Raw genomic sequence first — 17,295 nt, forward strand, 5'->3', positions numbered from 1 at the left:
TGTGATGTGATCTGATCTGGGGTCCATATTCAGCTTAGGAGTGAGCCTATGTGAATTGGGTTAACTTTGCAAAAGCCCTGCTTCCCTTTTCTCTCTCTCTCTCTCTCTCAAGTGTCTCCCTCTCTCTCCCTCTTTCTTTCTTTCTTTCTCTCTCTCTCCCTCAGCTTCTTTCTCCTTTCTTTTCTTCCTAACTTCTTTCTGCTCTCTGTCATATCAGTACTCACCTAGGGTTTAGGGTAATGCTGGTCATTGAACTCTTCTTTTCCTCTCTACATTTTTTTTTATGTTGTCAGTAAGTAATGACTTAACTATTGAAGTACTACCTGGACCCTTAGGCAAGACAACTGCTTTGCCACCACCAGACCTTTTCTTCTCCTCCTCCTGCTCCTCCTCCTGCTCCTCCACCTCCTCCTCCTCAGCTGGGAGTGGGTCTCCCTGTGGGAGTGGGGCTTGTGCTCTCCTTGGCCCTGGTGCCTGGTTCTCCCGCTCCAGGAGAAGCAGTTGGGTGGGTCAGCAGGCAGCCTGTGGAGCAGAGGCAGTTAGCCGGCAGCAGGCATCATGCAGGCAGGCAGGCAGGCAGGCAGGCAGGCAGGCTGTCCGTGTGTATGTGGCGTGCGTGTGGGTGCGCAGCGTGTCCCCGCATGTGTCGCTGCCAGCCTGCCTGCCTGTGCAGCGGTGTGGGCTTTGTGAGGGGTGCCGGGTGGTGATGGTGGTGGTGGCTGGGGCGGAGGCTGGGGCGGCGTGGGGTGGGTGGGGGTGGTGTGTTGGGTGCAGGTGGCCAGCGGGCACTCGTGGAGGGGTGGCAGTGTGCGGAGCCGGCCAGTGGGCGTCGCTGTTGCGCCGGCGGCTGGCGGCTTGGCTTCTTGAGGCCGGCAGAAAGGGCTGTGTGCGTCTACGGCCATACCACCCTGAACACGCCCGATCTCGTCTGATCTCGGAAGCTAAGCAGGGTCGGGCCTGGTTAGTACTTGGATGGGAGACCGCCTGGGAATACCGGGTGCTGTAGGCTTTTGCTGCCTGCCTGCCTGCCTGCCTGCCTCTGCAGCGCATTGCCCAGCAGCTTGTCCTGGGCACACGACCCCTTCTTCTCTCTCGCTCTCTCTCTTTTTCATCTGTTCTGGACAAGTTGTTTTTTTGGAAAGACTTTTTTATGGATGAGAACGATAGGAGGACAGAGGGAGAACCACACATCACTCTGGCACATGTGCTGCCGGGGATCCAACTCGGGACCTCATGCTTGAGAGTCTAAAGCTTGACCACCCCACCACCTCCCGGAATCCTTTTTGAAAATCATTGTTATGTCTTGATTCATTCCCTTTGGTTGCCCTGGTTGTTTTATTGTTGGAGTTATGATGGATGTCGTTGTTGTTGGATAGGACCGAGAGAAATGGAGAGTGGAGGGGAAGACAGAGAGGGAGAGAGAAAGACAGACACCCACAGACCTGCTTCACCACTTGGGAAGCGACTCCCCTGCAGGTGGGGAGCCGGGGGCTCGAACAGGGATCCTTACGCCAGTCCTTGTGCTTTGCGCCAGGTGTGCTTAAGCTTCTCTCTCTCTGTCTCTGTCTCTCTCTGCCTCTCTCCCTCTCTCTGTCTCTCTCCCTCTCTCTCTCAAATTTATTTATTTATTTATCAAAAAGAAACATTGAGAAAACCACTGGAGAAGAGGGGTCCAACTGCACACAATTCCCACCACCAGAACTCTGTATCCCCTCCCCTCCCTTGCCCTCCCCTCCTCTGGTAGCTTTCCAATTCTTTATCCCTCTGGGAGTATGGACCCAGGGTCACTGTGGGATGCAGAAGGTGTGTGTGCGTGTGTGTGTGTGTGTGTGTGCGTGCGTGCGTGCGTGTGTGTGCACGCGTGTGTACGTGTGCATGTGCATGTGCGTGTGCGTGTGCATGTGCGTGTGTGGTGTGCGGGTGGGAGTTCTGGCTTCTGTAACTGCTTCCCAGCTGAACATGAGCGTTGACAGGTCGGTCCATACTGCAACCTGGCTCTCTCTTTCCCTAGCGGGGAAGGGCTCTGGGGAAGCGGAGCTCCAGGACACATGGGTGGGGTTGTCTGTCCAGGGAAGTCTGGTCAGCATCATGCTAGCATCTGGAACCTGGTGGTGCAAAATAGAGTTAACTTATAAATCCAAACCAATTGTTGACCAATGATGGGCCTAAAGAGTGGACTAGTACAGATGAAGAGTGTGGTTGCTCTCCATTTTGTAGACAGCTAGGAGGCATATTTGAGTTACATTCCAAAGGGCCTGTGGCTATACTAGTGTTTCTTTGTTTGTTTGTTTGTTTGTTTTTCAGCCTGAGCCTGAAATCTGAAATGCAGGTAGATCCTAATTATTCTCTGGGGAGGCAATGTCATGGCTGGCAGAAGGACCAAAAAGCTGGATCAGGGATGAGAGTAGCTCCCAAATCTGGGAAAGGTGTATAAATATTCTTGGCCATCAACCCAATTGATGTGATGTGATGTGATGTGATCTGATCTGGGGTCCATATTCAGCTTAGGAGTGAGCCTATGTGAATTGGGTTAACTTTGCAAAAGCCCTGCTTCCCTTTTCTCTCTCTCTCTCTCTCTCAAGTGTCTCCCTCTCTCTCCCTCTTTCTTTCTTTCTTTCTCTCTCTCTCCCTCAGCTTCTTTCTCCTTTCTTTTCTTCCTAACTTCTTTCTGCTCTCTGTCATATCAGTACTCACCTAGGGTTTAGGGTAATGCTGGTCATTGAACTCTTCTTTTCCTCTCTACATTTTTTTTTATGTTGTCAGTAAGTAATGACTTAACTATTGAAGTACTACCTGGACCCTTAGGCAAGACAACTGCTTTGCCACCACCAGACCTTTTCTTCTCCTCCTCCTGCTCCTCCTCCTGCTCCTCCACCTCCTCCTCCTCAGCTGGGAGTGGGTCTCCCTGTGGGAGTGGGGCTTGTGCTCTCCTTGGCCCTGGTGCCTGGTTCTCCCGCTCCAGGAGAAGCAGTTGGGTGGGTCAGCAGGCAGCCTGTGGAGCAGAGGCAGTTAGCCGGCAGCAGGCATCATGCAGGCAGGCAGGCAGGCAGGCAGGCAGGCAGGCAGGCAGGCTGTCCGTGTGTATGTGGCGTGCGTGTGGGTGCGCAGCGTGTCCCCGCATGTGTCGCTGCCAGCCTGCCTGCCTGTGCAGCGGTGTGGGCTTTGTGAGGGGTGCCGGGTGGTGATGGTGGTGGTGGCTGGGGCGGAGGCTGGGGCGGCGTGGGGTGGGTGGGGGTGGTGTGTTGGGTGCAGGTGGCCAGCGGGCACTCGTGGAGGGGTGGCAGTGTGCGGAGCCGGCCAGTGGGCGTCGCTGTTGCGCCGGCGGCTGGCGGCTTGGCTTCTTGAGGCCGGCAGAAAGGGCTGTGTGCGTCTACGGCCATACCACCCTGAACACGCCCGATCTCGTCTGATCTCGGAAGCTAAGCAGGGTCGGGCCTGGTTAGTACTTGGATGGGAGACCGCCTGGGAATACCGGGTGCTGTAGGCTTTTGCTGCCTGCCTGCCTGCCTGCCTGCCTCTGCAGCGCATTGCCCAGCAGCTTGTCCTGGGCACACGACCCCTTCTTCTCTCTCGCTCTCTCTCTTTTTCATCTGTTCTGGACAAGTTGTTTTTTTGGAAAGACTTTTTTATGGATGAGAACGATAGGAGGACAGAGGGAGAACCACACATCACTCTGGCACATGTGCTGCCGGGGATCCAACTCGGGACCTCATGCTTGAGAGTCTAAAGCTTGACCACCCCACCACCTCCCGGAATCCTTTTTGAAAATCATTGTTATGTCTTGATTCATTCCCTTTGGTTGCCCTGGTTGTTTTATTGTTGGAGTTATGAATGATGTCGTTGTTGTTGGATAGGACCGAGAGAAATGGAGAGTGGAGGGGAAGACAGAGAGGGAGAGAGAAAGACAGACACCCACAGACCTGCTTCACCACTTGGGAAGCGACTCCCCTGCAGGTGGGGAGCCGGGGGCTCGAACAGGGATCCTTACGCCAGTCCTTGTGCTTTGCGCCAGGTGTGCTTAAGCTTCTCTCTCTCTGTCTCTGTCTCTCTCTGCCTCTCTCCCTCTCTCTGTCTCTCTCCCTCTCTCTCTCAAATTTATTTATTTATTTATTCATTTATTTATCAAAAAGAAACATTGAGAAAACCACTGGAGAAGAGGGGTCCAACTGCACACAATTCCCACCACCAGAACTCTGTATCCCCTCCCCTCCCTTGCCCTCCCCTCCTCTGGTAGCTTTCCAATTCTTTATCCCTCTGGGAGTATGGACCCAGGGTCACTGTGGGATGCAGAAGGTGTGTGTGCGTGTGTGTGTGTGTGTGCGTGCGTGCGTGCGTGTGTGTGCACGCGTGTGTACGTGTGCATGTGCATGTGCGTGTGCGTGTGCATGTGCGTGTGTGGTGTGCGGGTGGGAGTTCTGGCTTCTGTAACTGCTTCCCAGCTGAACATGAGCGTTGACAGGTCGGTCCATACTGCAACCTGGCTCTCTCTTTCCCTAGCGGGGAAGGGCTCTGGGGAAGCGGAGCTCCAGGACACATGGGTGGGGTTGTCTGTCCAGGGAAGTCTGGTCAGCATCATGCTAGCATCTGGAACCTGGTGGTGCAAAATAGAGTTAACTTATAAATCCAAACCAATTGTTGACCAATGATGGGCCTAAAGAGTGGACTAGTACAGATGAAGAGTGTGGTTGCTCTCCATTTTGTAGACAGCTAGGAGGCATATTTGAGTTACATTCCAAAGGGCCTGTGGCTATACTAGTGTTTGTTTGTTTGTTTGTTTGTTTGTTTTTCAGCCTGAGCCTGAAATCTGAAATGCAGGTAGATCCTAATTATTCTCTGGGGAGGCAATGTCATGGCTGGCAGAAGGACCAGAAAGCTGGATCAGGGATGAGAGTAGCTCCCAAATCTGGGAAAGGTGTATAAATATTCTTGGCCATCAACCCAATTGATGTGATGTGATCTGATCTGGGGTCCATATTCAGCTTAGGAGTGAGCCTATGTGAATTGGGTTAACTTTGCAAAAGCCCTGCTTCCCTTTTCTCTCTCTCTCTCTCTCTCAAGTGTCTCCCTCTCTCTCCCTCTTTCTTTCTTTCTTTCTTTCTCTCTCCCTCAGCTTCTTTCTCCTTTCTTTTCTTCCTAACTTCTTTCTGCTCTCTGTCATATCAGTACTCACCTAGGGTTTAGGGTAATGCTGGTCATTGAACTCTTCTTTTCCTCTCTACATTTTTTTTTATGTTGTCAGTAAGTAATGACTTAACTATTGAAGTACTACCTGGACCCTTAGGCAAGACAACTGCTTTGCCACCACCAGACCTTTTCTTCTCCTCCTCCTGCTCCTCCTCCTGCTCCTCCACCTCCTCCTCCTCAGCTGGGAGTGGGTCTCCCTGTGGGAGTGGGGCTTGTGCTCTCCTTGGCCCTGGTGCCTGGTTCTCCCGCTCCAGGAGAAGCAGTTGGGTGGGTCAGCAGGCAGCCTGTGGAGCAGAGGCAGTTAGCCGGCAGCAGGCATCATGCAGGCAGGCAGGCAGGCAGGCAGGCAGGCAGGCAGGCAGGCAGGCTGTCCGTGTGTATGTGGCGTGCGTGTGGGTGCGCAGCGTGTCCCCGCATGTGTCGCTGCCAGCCTGCCTGCCTGTGCAGCGGTGTGGGCTTTGTGAGGGGTGCTGGGTGGTGATGGTGGTGGTGGCTGGGGCGGAGGCTGGGGCGGCGTGGGGTGGGTGGGGGTGGTGTGTTGGGTGCAGGTGGCCAGCGGGCACTCGTGGAGGGGTGGCAGTGTGCGGAGCCGGCCAGTGGGCATCGCTGTTGCGCCGGCGGCTGGCGGCTTGGCTTCTTGAGGCCGGCAGAAAGGGCTGTGTGCGTCTACGGCCATACCACCCTGAACACGCCCGATCTCGTCTGATCTCGGAAGCTAAGCAGGGTCGGGCCTGGTTAGTACTTGGATGGGAGACCGCCTGGGAATACCGGGTGCTGTAGGCTTTTGCTGCCTGCCTGCCTGCCTGCCTGCCTCTGCAGCGCATTGCCCAGCATCTTGTCCTGGGCACACGACCCCTTCTTCTCTCTCGCTCTCTCTCTTTTTCATCTGTTCTGGACAAGTTGTTTTTTTGGAAAGACTTTTTTATGGATGAGAACGATAGGAGGACAGAGGGAGAACCACACATCACTCTGGCACATGTGCTGCCGGGGATCCAACTCGGGACCTCATGCTTGAGAGTCTAAAGCTTGACCACCCCACCACCTCCCGGAATCCTTTTTGAAAATCATTGTTATGTCTTGATTCATTCCCTTTGGTTGCCCTGGTTGTTTTATTGTTGGAGTTATGATGGATGTCGTTGTTGTTGGATAGGACCGAGAGAAATGGAGAGTGGAGGGGAAGACAGAGAGGGAGAGAGAAAGACAGACACCCACAGACCTGCTTCACCACTTGGGAAGCGACTCCCCTGCAGGTGGGGAGCCGGGGGCTCGAACAGGGATCCTTACGCCAGTCCTTGTGCTTTGCGCCAGGTGTGCTTAAGCTTCTCTCTCTCTGTCTCTGTCTCTCTCTGCCTCTCTCCCTCTCTCTGTCTCTCTCCCTCTCTCTCTCAAATTTATTTATTTATTTATTTATTTATTTATTTATTTATTTATCAAAAAGAAACATTGAGAAAACCACTGGAGAAGAGGGGTCCAACTGCACACAATTCCCACCACCAGAACTCTGTATCCCCTCCCCTCCCTTGCCCTCCCCTCCTCTGGTAGCTTTCCAATTCTTTATCCCTCTGGGAGTATGGACCCAGGGTCACTGTGGGATGCAGAAGGTGTGTGTGCGTGTGTGTGTGTGTGTGTGTGCGTGCGTGCGTGCGTGCGTGTGTGTGCACGCGTGTGTACGTGTGCATGTGCATGTGCGTGTGCATGTGCATGTGCGTGTGTGGTGTGCGGGTGGGAGTTCTGGCTTCTGTAACTGCTTCCCAGCTGAACATGAGCGTTGACAGGTCGGTCCATACTGCAACCTGGCTCTCTCTTTCCCTAGCGGGGAAGGGCTCTGGGGAAGCGGAGCTCCAGGACACATGGGTGGGGTTGTCTGTCCAGGGAAGTCTGGTCAGCATCATGCTAGCATCTGGAACCTGGTGGTGCAAAATAGAGTTAACTTATAAATCCAAACCAATTGTTGACCAATGATGGGCCTAAAGAGTGGACTAGTACAGATGAAGAGTGTGGTTGCTCTCCATTTTGTAGACAGCTAGGAGGCATATTTGAGTTACATTCCAAAGGGCCTGTGGCTATACTAGTGTTTCTTTGTTTGTTTGTTTGTTTTTCAGCCTGAGCCTGAAATCTGAAATGCAGGTAGATCCTAATTATTCTCTGGGGAGGCAATGTCATGGCTGGCAGAAGGACCAGAAAGCTGGATCAGGGATGAGAGTAGCTCCCAAATCTGGGAAAGGTGTATAAATATTCTTGGCCATCAACCCAATTGATGTGATGTGATCTGATCTGGGGTCCATATTCAGCTTAGGAGTGAGCCTATGTGAATTGGGTTAACTTTGCAAAAGCCCTGCTTCCCTTTTCTCTCTCTCTCTCTCTCTCAAGTGTCTCCCTCTCTCTCCCTCTTTCTTTCTTTCTTTCTCTCTCTCTCCCTCAGCTTCTTTCTCCTTTCTTTTCTTCCTAACTTCTTTCTGCTCTCTGTCATATCAGTACTCACCTAGGGTTTAGGGTAATGCTGGTCATTGAACTCTTCTTTTCCTCTCTACATTTTTTTTTATGTTGTCAGTAAGTAATGACTTAACTATTGAAGTACTACCTGGACCCTTAGGCAAGACAACTGCTTTGCCACCACCAGACCTTTTCTTCTCCTCCTCCTGCTCCTCCTCCTGCTCCTCCACCTCCTCCTCCTCAGCTGGGAGTGGGTCTCCCTGTGGGAGTGGGGCTTGTGCTCTCCTTGGCCCTGGTGCCTGGTTCTCCCGCTCCAGGAGAAGCAGTTGGGTGGGTCAGCAGGCAGCCTGTGGAGCAGAGGCAGTTAGCCGGCAGCAGGCATCATGCAGGCAGGCAGGCAGGCAGGCAGGCAGGCAGGCAGGCAGGCTGTCCGTGTGTATGTGGCGTGCGTGTGGGTGCGCAGCGTGTCCCCGCATGTGTCGCTGCCAGCCTGCCTGCCTGTGCAGCGGTGTGGGCTTTGTGAGGGGTGCTGGGTGGTGATGGTGGTGGTGGCTGGGGCGGAGGCTGGGGCGGCGTGGGGTGGGTGGGGGTGGTGTGTTGGGTGCAGGTGGCCAGCGGGCACTCGTGGAGGGGTGGCAGTGTGCGGAGCCGGCCAGTGGGCATCGCTGTTGCGCCGGCGGCTGGCGGCTTGGCTTCTTGAGGCCGGCAGAAAGGGCTGTGTGCGTCTACGGCCATACCACCCTGAACACGCCCGATCTCGTCTGATCTCGGAAGCTAAGCAGGGTCGGGCCTGGTTAGTACTTGGATGGGAGACCGCCTGGGAATACCGGGTGCTGTAGGCTTTTGCTGCCTGCCTGCCTGCCTGCCTGCCTCTGCAGCGCATTGCCCAGCAGCTTGTCCTGGGCACACGACCCCTTCTTCTCTCTCGCTCTCTCTCTTTTTCATCTGTTCTGGACAAGTTGTTTTTTTGGAAAGACTTTTTTATGGATGAGAACGATAGGAGGACAGAGGGAGAACCACACATCACTCTGGCACATGTGCTGCCGGGGATCCAACTCGGGACCTCATGCTTGAGAGTCTAAAGCTTGACCACCCCACCACCTCCCGGAATCCTTTTGGAAAATCATTGTTATGTCTTGATTCATTCCCTTTGGTTGCCCTGGTTGTTTTATTGTTGGAGTTATGATGGATGTCGTTGTTGTTGGATAGGACCGAGAGAAATGGAGAGTGGAGGGGAAGACAGAGAGGGAGAGAGAAAGACAGACACCCACAGACCTGCTTCACCACTTGGGAAGCGACTCCCCTGCAGGTGGGGAGCCGGGGGCTCGAACAGGGATCCTTACGCCAGTCCTTGTGCTTTGCGCCAGGTGTGCTTAAGCTTCTCTCTCTCTGTCTCTGTCTCTCTCTGCCTCTCTCCCTCTCTCTGTCTCTCTCCCTCTCTCTCTCAAATTTATTTATTTATTTATCAAAAAGAAACATTGAGAAAACCACTGGAGAAGAGGGGTCCAACTGCACACAATTCCCACCACCAGAACTCTGTATCCCCTCCCCTCCCTTGCCCTCCCCTCCTCTGGTAGCTTTCCAATTCTTTATCCCTCTGGGAGTATGGACCCAGGGTCACTGTGGGATGCAGAAGGTGTGTGTGCGTGTGTGTGTGTGTGTGTGTGTGTGTGCGTGCGTGCGTGCGTGTGTGTGCACGCGTGTGTACGTGTGCATGTGCATGTGCGTGTGCGTGTGCATGTGCGTGTGTGGTGTGCGGGTGGGAGTTCTGGCTTCTGTAACTGCTTCCCAGCTGAACATGAGCGTTGACAGGTCGGTCCATACTGCAACCTGGCTCTCTCTTTCCCTAGCGGGGAAGGGCTCTGGGGAAGCGGAGCTCCAGGACACATGGGTGGGGTTGTCTGTCCAGGGAAGTCTGGTCAGCATCATGCTAGCATCTGGAACCTGGTGGTGCAAAATAGAGTTAACTTATAAATCCAAACCAATTGTTGACCAATGATGGGCCTAAAGAGTGGACTAGTACAGATGAAGAGTGTGGTTGCTCTCCATTTTGTAGACAGCTAGGAGGCATATTTGAGTTACATTCCAAAGGGCCTGTGGCTATACTAGTGTTTCTTTGTTTGTTTGTTTTTCAGCCTGAGCCTGAAATCTGAAATGCAGGTAGATCCTAATTATTCTCTGGGGAGGCAATGTCATGGCTGGCAGAAGGACCAGAAAGCTGGATCAGGGATGAGAGTAGCTCCCAAATCTGGGAAAGGTGTATAAATATTCTTGGCCATCAACCCAATTGATGTGATGTGATGTGATGTGATCTGATCTGGGGTCCATATTCAGCTTAGGAGTGAGCCTATGTGAATTGGGTTAACTTTGCAAAAGCCCTGCTTCCCTTTTCTCTCTCTCTCTCTCTCTCAAGTGTCTCCCTCTCTCTCCCTCTTTCTTTCTTTCTTTCTCTCTCTCTCCCTCAGCTTCTTTCTCCTTTCTTTTCTTCCTAACTTCTTTCTGCTCTCTGTCATATCAGTACTCACCTAGGGTTTAGGGTAATGCTGGTCATTGAACTCTTCTTTTCCTCTCTACATTTTTTTTTATGTTGTCAGTAAGTAATGACTTAACTATTGAAGTACTACCTGGACCCTTAGGCAAGACAACTGCTTTGCCACCACCAGACCTTTTCTTCTCCTCCTCCTGCTCCTCCTCCTGCTCCTCCACCTCCTCCTCCTCAGCTGGGAGTGGGTCTCCCTGTGGGAGTGGGGCTTGTGCTCTCCTTGGCCCTGGTGCCTGGTTCTCCCGCTCCAGGAGAAGCAGTTGGGTGGGTCAGCAGGCAGCCTGTGGAGCAGAGGCAGTTAGCCGGCAGCAGGCATCATGCAGGCAGGCAGGCAGGCAGGCAGGCAGGCAGGCTGTCCGTGTGTATGTGGCGTGCGTGTGGGTGCGCAGCGTGTCCCCGCATGTGTCGCTGCCAGCCTGCCTGCCTGTGCAGCGGTGTGGGCTTTGTGAGGGGTGCCGGGTGGTGATGGTGGTGGTGGCTGGGGCGGAGGCTGGGGCGGCGTGGGGTGGGTGGGGGTGGTGTGTTGGGTGCAGGTGGCCAGCGGGCACTCGTGGAGGGGTGGCAGTGTGCGGAGCCGGCCAGTGGGCGTCGCTGTTGCGCCGGCGGCTGGCGGCTTGGCTTCTTGAGGCCGGCAGAAAGGGCTGTGTGCGTCTACGGCCATACCACCCTGAACACGCCCGATCTCGTCTGATCTCGGAAGCTAAGCAGGGTCGGGCCTGGTTAGTACTTGGATGGGAGACCGCCTGGGAATACCGGGTGCTGTAGGCTTTTGCTGCCTGCCTGCCTGCCTGCCTGCCTCTGCAGCGCATTGCCCAGCAGCTTGTCCTGGGCACACGACCCCTTCTTCTCTCTCGCTCTCTCTCTTTTTCATCTGTTCTGGACAAGTTGTTTTTTTGGAAAGACTTTTTTATGGATGAGAACGATAGGAGGACAGAGGGAGAACCACACATCACTCTGGCACATGTGCTGCCGGGGATCCAACTCGGGACCTCATGCTTGAGAGTCTAAAGCTTGACCACCCCACCACCTCCCGGAATCCTTTTTGAAAATCATTGTTATGTCTTGATTCATTCCCTTTGGTTGCCCTGGTTGTTTTATTGTTGGAGTTATGATGGATGTCGTTGTTGTTGGATAGGACCGAGAGAAATGGAGAGTGGAGGGGAAGACAGAGAGGGAGAGAGAAAGACAGACACCCACAGACCTGCTTCACCACTTGGGAAGCGACTCCCCTGCAGGTGGGGAGCCGGGGGCTCGAACAGGGATCCTTACGCCAGTCCTTGTGCTTTGCGCCAGGTGTGCTTAAGCTTCTCTCTCTCTGTCTCTGTCTCTCTCTGCCTCTCTCCCTCTCTCTGTCTCTCTCCCTCTCTCTCTCAAATTTATTTATTTATTTATCAAAAAGAAACATTGAGAAAACCACTGGAGAAGAGGGGTCCAACTGCACACAATTCCCACCACCAGAACTCTGTATCCCCTCCCCTCCCTTGCCCTCCCCTCCTCTGGTAGCTTTCCAATTCTTTATCCCTCTGGGAGTATGGACCCAGGGTCACTGTGGGATGCAGAAGGTGTGTGTGCGTGTGTGTGTGTGTGTGTGTGCGTGCGTGCGTGCGTGTGTGTGCACGCGTGTGTACGTGTGCATGTGCATGTGCGTGTGCGTGTGCATGTGCGTGTGTGGTGTGCGGGTGGGAGTTCTGGCTTCTGTAACTGCTTCCCAGCTGAACATGAGCGTTGACAGGTCGGTCCATACTGCAACCTGGCTCTCTCTTTCCCTAGCGGGGAAGGGCTCTGGGGAAGCGGAGCTCCAGGACACATGGGTGGGGTTGTCTGTCCAGGGAAGTCTGGTCAGCATCATGCTAGCATCTGGAACCTGGTGGTGCAAAATAGAGTTAACTTATAAATCCAAACCAATTGTTGACCAATGATGGGCCTAAAGAGTGGACTAGTACAGATGAAGAGTGTGGTTGCTCTCCATTTTGTAGACAGCTAGGAGGCATATTTGAGTTACATTCCAAAGGGCCTGTGGCTATACTAGTGTTTCTTTGTTTGTTTGTTTGTTTGTTTTTCAGCCTGAGCCTGAAATCTGAAATGCAGGTAGATCCTAATTATTCTCTGGGGAGGCAATGTCATGGCTGGCAGAAGGACCAAAAAGCTGGATCAGGGATGAGAGTAGCTCCCAAATCTGGGAAAGGTGTATAAATATTCTTGGCCATCAACCCAATTGATGTGATGTGATGTGATGTGATCTGATCTGGGGTCCATATTCAGCTTAGGAGTGAGCCTATGTGAATTGGGTTAACTTTGCAAAAGCCCTGCTTCCCTTTTCTCTCTCTCTCTCTCTCTCAAGTGTCTCCCTCTCTCTCCCTCTTTCTTTCTTTCTTTCTCTCTCTCTCCCTCAGCTTCTTTCTCCTTTCTTTTCTTCCTAACTTCTTTCTGCTCTCTGTCATATCAGTACTCACCTAGGGTTTAGGGTAATGCTGGTCATTGAACTCTTCTTTTCCTCTCTACATTTTTTTTTATGTTGTCAGTAAGTAATGACTTAACTATTGAAGTACTACCTGGACCCTTAGGCAAGACAACTGCTTTGCCACCACCAGACCTTTTCTTCTCCTCCTCCTGCTCCTCCTCCTGCTCCTCCACCTCCTCCTCCTCAGCTGGGAGTGGGTCTCCCTGTGGGAGTGGGGCTTGTGCTCTCCTTGGCCCTGGTGCCTGGTTCTCCCGCTCCAGGAGAAGCAGTTGGGTGGGTCAGCAGGCAGCCTGTGGAGCAGAGGCAGTTAGCCGGCAGCAGGCATCATGCAGGCAGGCAGGCAGGCAGGCAGGCAGGCAGGCAGGCAGGCTGTCCGTGTGTATGTGGCGTGCGTGTGGGTGCGCAGCGTGTCCCCGCATGTGTCGCTGCCAGCCTGCCTGCCTGTGCAGCGGTGTGGGCTTTGTGAGGGGTGCCGGGTGGTGATGGTGGTGGTGGCTGGGGCGGAGGCTGGGGCGGCGTGGGGTGGGTGGGGGTGGTGTGTTGGGTGCAGGTGGCCAGCGGGCACTCGTGGAGGGGTGGCAGTGTGCGGAGCCGGCCAGTGGGCGTCGCTGTTGCGCCGGCGGCTGGCGGCTTGGCTTCTTGAGGCCGGCAGAAAGGGCTGTGTGCGTCTACGGCCATACCACCCTGAACACGCCCGATCTCGTCTGATCTCGGAAGCTAAGCAGGGTCGGGCCTGGTTAGTACTTGGATGGGAGACCGCCTGGGAATACCGGGTGCTGTAGGCTTTTGCTGCCTGCCTGCCTGCCTGCCTGCCTCTGCAGCGCATTGCCCAGCAGCTTGTCCTGGGCACACGACCCCTTCTTCTCTCTCGCTCTCTCTCTTTTTCATCTGTTCTGGACAAGTTGTTTTTTTGGAAAGACTTTTTTATGGATGAGAACGATAGGAGGACAGAGGGAGAACCACACATCACTCTGGCACATGTGCTGCCGGGGATCCAACTCGGGACCTCATGCTTGAGAGTCTAAAGCTTGACCACCCCACCACCTCCCGGAATCCTTTTTGAAAATCATTGTTATGTCTTGATTCATTCCCTTTGGTTGCCCTGGTTGTTTTATTGTTGGAGTTATGAATGATGTCGTTGTTGTTGGATAGGACCGAGAGAAATGGAGAGTGGAGGGGAAGACAGAGAGGGAGAGAGAAAGACAGACACCCACAGACCTGCTTCACCACTTGGGAAGCGACTCCCCTGCAGGTGGGGAGCCGGGGGCTCGAACAGGGATCCTTACGCCAGTCCTTGTGCTTTGCGCCAGGTGTGCTTAAGCTTCTCTCTCTCTGTCTCTGTCTCTCTCTGCCTCTCTCCCTCTCTCTGTCTCTCTCCCTCTCTCTCTCAAATTTATTTATTTATTTATTCATTTATTTATCAAAAAGAAACATTGAGAAAACCACTGGAGAAGAGGGGTCCAACTGCACACAATTCCCACCACCAGAACTCTGTATCCCCTCCCCTCCCTTGCCCTCCCCTCCTCTGGTAGCTTTCCAATTCTTTATCCCTCTGGGAGTATGGACCCAGGGTCACTGTGGGATGCAGAAGGTGTGTGTGCGTGTGTGTGTGTGTGTGCGTGCGTGCGTGCGTGTGTGTGCACGCGTGTGTACGTGTGCATGTGCATGTGCGTGTGCGTGTGCATGTGCGTGTGTGGTGTGCGGGTGGGAGTTCTGGCTTCTGTAACTGCTTCCCAGCTGAACATGAGCGTTGACAGGTCGGTCCATACTGCAACCTGGCTCTCTCTTTCCCTAGCGGGGAAGGGCTCTGGGGAAGCGGAGCTCCAGGACACATGGGTGGGGTTGTCTGTCCAGGGAAGTCTGGTCAGCATCATGCTAGCATCTGGAACCTGGTGGTGCAAAATAGAGTTAACTTATAAATCCAAACCAATTGTTGACCAATGATGGGCCTAAAGAGTGGACTAGTACAGATGAAGAGTGTGGTTGCTCTCCATTTTGTAGACAGCTAGGAGGCATATTTGAGTTACATTCCAAAGGGCCTGTGGCTATACTAGTGTTTGTTTGTTTGTTTGTTTGTTTGTTTTTCAGCCTGAGCCTGAAATCTGAAATGCAGGTAGATCCTAATTATTCTCTGGGGAGGCAATGTCATGGCTGGCAGAAGGACCAGAAAGCTGGATCAGGGATGAGAGTAGCTCCCAAATCTGGGAAAGGTGTATAAATATTCTTGGCCATCAACCCAATTGATGTGATGTGATCTGATCTGGGGTCCATATTCAGCTTAGGAGTGAGCCTATGTGAATTGGGTTAACTTTGCAAAAGCCCTGCTTCCCTTTTCTCTCTCTCTCTCTCTCTCAAGTGTCTCCCTCTCTCTCCCTCTTTCTTTCTTTCTTTCTTTCTCTCTCCCTCAGCTTCTTTCTCCTTTCTTTTCTTCCTAACTTCTTTCTGCTCTCTGTCATATCAGTACTCACCTAGGGTTTAGGGTAATGCTGGTCATTGAACTCTTCTTTTCCTCTCTACATTTTTTTTTATGTTGTCAGTAAGTAATGACTTAACTATTGAAGTACTACCTGGACCCTTAGGCAAGACAACTGCTTTGCCACCACCAGACCTTTTCTTCTCCTCCTCCTGCTCCTCCTCCTGCTCCTCCACCTCCTCCTCCTCAGCTGGGAGTGGGTCTCCCTGTGGGAGTGGGGCTTGTGCTCTCCTTGGCCCTGGTGCCTGGTTCTCCCGCTCCAGGAGAAGCAGTTGGGTGGGTCAGCAGGCAGCCTGTGGAGCAGAGGCAGTTAGCCGGCAGCAGGCATCATGCAGGCAGGCAGGCAGGCAGGCAGGCAGGCAGGCAGGCAGGCAGGCTGTCCGTGTGTATGTGGCGTGCGTGTGGGTGCGCAGCGTGTCCCCGCATGTGTCGCTGCCAGCCTGCCTGCCTGTGCAGCGGTGTGGGCTTTGTGAGGGGTGCTGGGTGGTGATGGTGGTGGTGGCTGGGGCGGAGGCTGGGGCGGCGTGGGGTGGGTGGGGGTGGTGTGTTGGGTGCAGGTGGCCAGCGGGCACTCGTGGAGGGGTGGCAGTGTGCGGAGCCGGCCAGTGGGCATCGCTGTTGCGCCGGCGGCTGGCGGCTTGGCTTCTTGAGGCCGGCAGAAAGGGCTGTGTGCGTCTACGGCCATACCACCCTGAACACGCCCGATCTCGTCTGATCTCGGAAGCTAAGCAGGGTCGGGCCTGGTTAGTACTTGGATGGGAGACCGCCTGGGAATACCGGGTGCTGTAGGCTTTTGCTGCCTGCCTGCCTGCCTGCCTGCCTCTGCAGCGCATTGCCCAGCATCTTGTCCTGGGCACACGACCCCTTCTTCTCTCTCGCTCTCTCTCTTTTTCATCTGTTCTGGACAAGTTGTTTTTTTGGAAAGACTTTTTTATGGATGAGAACGATAGGAGGACAGAGGGAGAACCACACATCACTCTGGCACATGTGCTGCCGGGGATCCAACTCGGGACCTCATGCTTGAGAGTCTAAAGCTTGACCACCCCACCACCTCCCGGAATCCTTTTTGAAAATCATTGTTATGTCTTGATTCATTCCCTTTGGTTGCCCTGGTTGTTTTATTGTTGGAGTTATGATGGATGTCGTTGTTGTTGGATAGGACCGAGAGAAATGGAGAGTGGAGGGGAAGACAGAGAGGGAGAGAGAAAGACAGACACCCACAGACCTGCTTCACCACTTGGGAAGCGACTCCCCTGCAGGTGGGGAGCCGGGGGCTCGAACAGGGATCCTTACGCCAGTCCTTGTGCTTTGCGCCAGGTGTGCTTAAGCTTCTCTCTCTCTGTCTCTGTCTCTCTCTGCCTCTCTCCCTCTCTCTGTCTCTCTCCCTCTCTCTCTCAAATTTATTTATTTATTTATTTATTTATTTATTTATTTATTTATCAAAAAGAAACATTGAGAAAACCACTGGAGAAGAGGGGTCCAACTGCACACAATTCCCACCACCAGAACTCTGTATCCCCTCCCCTCCCTTGCCCTCCCCTCCTCTGGTAGCTTTCCAATTCTTTATCCCTCTGGGAGTATGGACCCAGGGTCACTGTGGGATGCAGAAGGTGTGTGTGCGTGTGTGTGTGTGTGTGTGTGCGTGCGTGCGTGCGTGCGTGTGTGTGCACGCGTGTGTACGTGTGCATGTGCATGTGCGTGTGCATGTGCATGTGCGTGTGTGGTGTGCGGGTGGGAGTTCTGGCTTCTGTAACTGCTTCCCAGCTGAACATGAGCGTTGACAGGTCGGTCCATACTGCAACCTGGCTCTCTCTTTCCCTAGCGGGGAAGGGCTCTGGGGAAGCGGAGCTCCAGGACACATGGGTGGGGTTGTCTGTCCAGGGAAGTCTGGTCAGCATCATGCTAGCATCTGGAACCTGGTGGTGCAAAATAGAGTTAACTTATAAATCCAAACCAATTGTTGACCAATGATGGGCCTAAAGAGTGGACTAGTACAGATGAAGAGTGTGGTTGCTCTCCATTTTGTAGACAGCTAGGAGGCATATTTGAGTTACATTCCAAAGGGCCTGTGGCTATACTAGTGTTTCTTTGTTTGTTTGTTTGTTTTTCAGCCTGAGCCTGAAATCTGAAATGCAGGTAGATCCTAATTATTCTCTGGGGAGGCAATGTCATGGCTGGCAGAAGGACCAGAAAGCTGGATCA

At 53.4% G+C, this 17,295-nt stretch overlaps 7 non-coding genes across 7 annotated transcripts; all 7 read left to right on the forward strand.

The window, feature by feature from the left end:
- The first annotated feature begins 890 nt into the window (after nt 1–890).
- LOC132534384 (5S ribosomal RNA) lies at nt 891–1,009 on the forward strand. The gene has a single exon (XR_009546106.1). It is a non-coding gene; the product is annotated as a 5S ribosomal RNA (ribosomal RNA).
- Nucleotides 1,010–3,368: 2,359 nt separating this feature from the next.
- On the forward strand, nt 3,369–3,487 carry LOC132534385 (5S ribosomal RNA). The gene has a single exon (XR_009546107.1). It is a non-coding gene; the product is annotated as a 5S ribosomal RNA (ribosomal RNA).
- Nucleotides 3,488–5,848: 2,361 nt separating this feature from the next.
- Nucleotides 5,849–5,967, forward strand: LOC132534386 (5S ribosomal RNA). Its single transcript, XR_009546108.1, has one exon. It is a non-coding gene; the product is annotated as a 5S ribosomal RNA (ribosomal RNA).
- Nucleotides 5,968–8,340: 2,373 nt separating this feature from the next.
- On the forward strand, nt 8,341–8,459 carry LOC132534387 (5S ribosomal RNA). Its single transcript, XR_009546109.1, has one exon. It is a non-coding gene; the product is annotated as a 5S ribosomal RNA (ribosomal RNA).
- Nucleotides 8,460–10,808: 2,349 nt separating this feature from the next.
- Nucleotides 10,809–10,927, forward strand: LOC132534388 (5S ribosomal RNA). Its single transcript, XR_009546110.1, has one exon. It is a non-coding gene; the product is annotated as a 5S ribosomal RNA (ribosomal RNA).
- A 2,359-nt stretch (nt 10,928–13,286) lies between these two features.
- LOC132534389 (5S ribosomal RNA) lies at nt 13,287–13,405 on the forward strand. The gene has a single exon (XR_009546112.1). It is a non-coding gene; the product is annotated as a 5S ribosomal RNA (ribosomal RNA).
- A 2,361-nt stretch (nt 13,406–15,766) lies between these two features.
- Nucleotides 15,767–15,885, forward strand: LOC132534390 (5S ribosomal RNA). Its single transcript, XR_009546113.1, has one exon. It is a non-coding gene; the product is annotated as a 5S ribosomal RNA (ribosomal RNA).
- Nucleotides 15,886–17,295: the final 1,410 nt, after the last annotated feature.

Source organism: Erinaceus europaeus, chromosome 18 (genome assembly GCF_950295315.1).
Source record: "Erinaceus europaeus chromosome 18, mEriEur2.1, whole genome shotgun sequence".
Lineage (NCBI taxonomy): Eukaryota > Metazoa > Chordata > Mammalia > Eulipotyphla > Erinaceidae > Erinaceus > Erinaceus europaeus.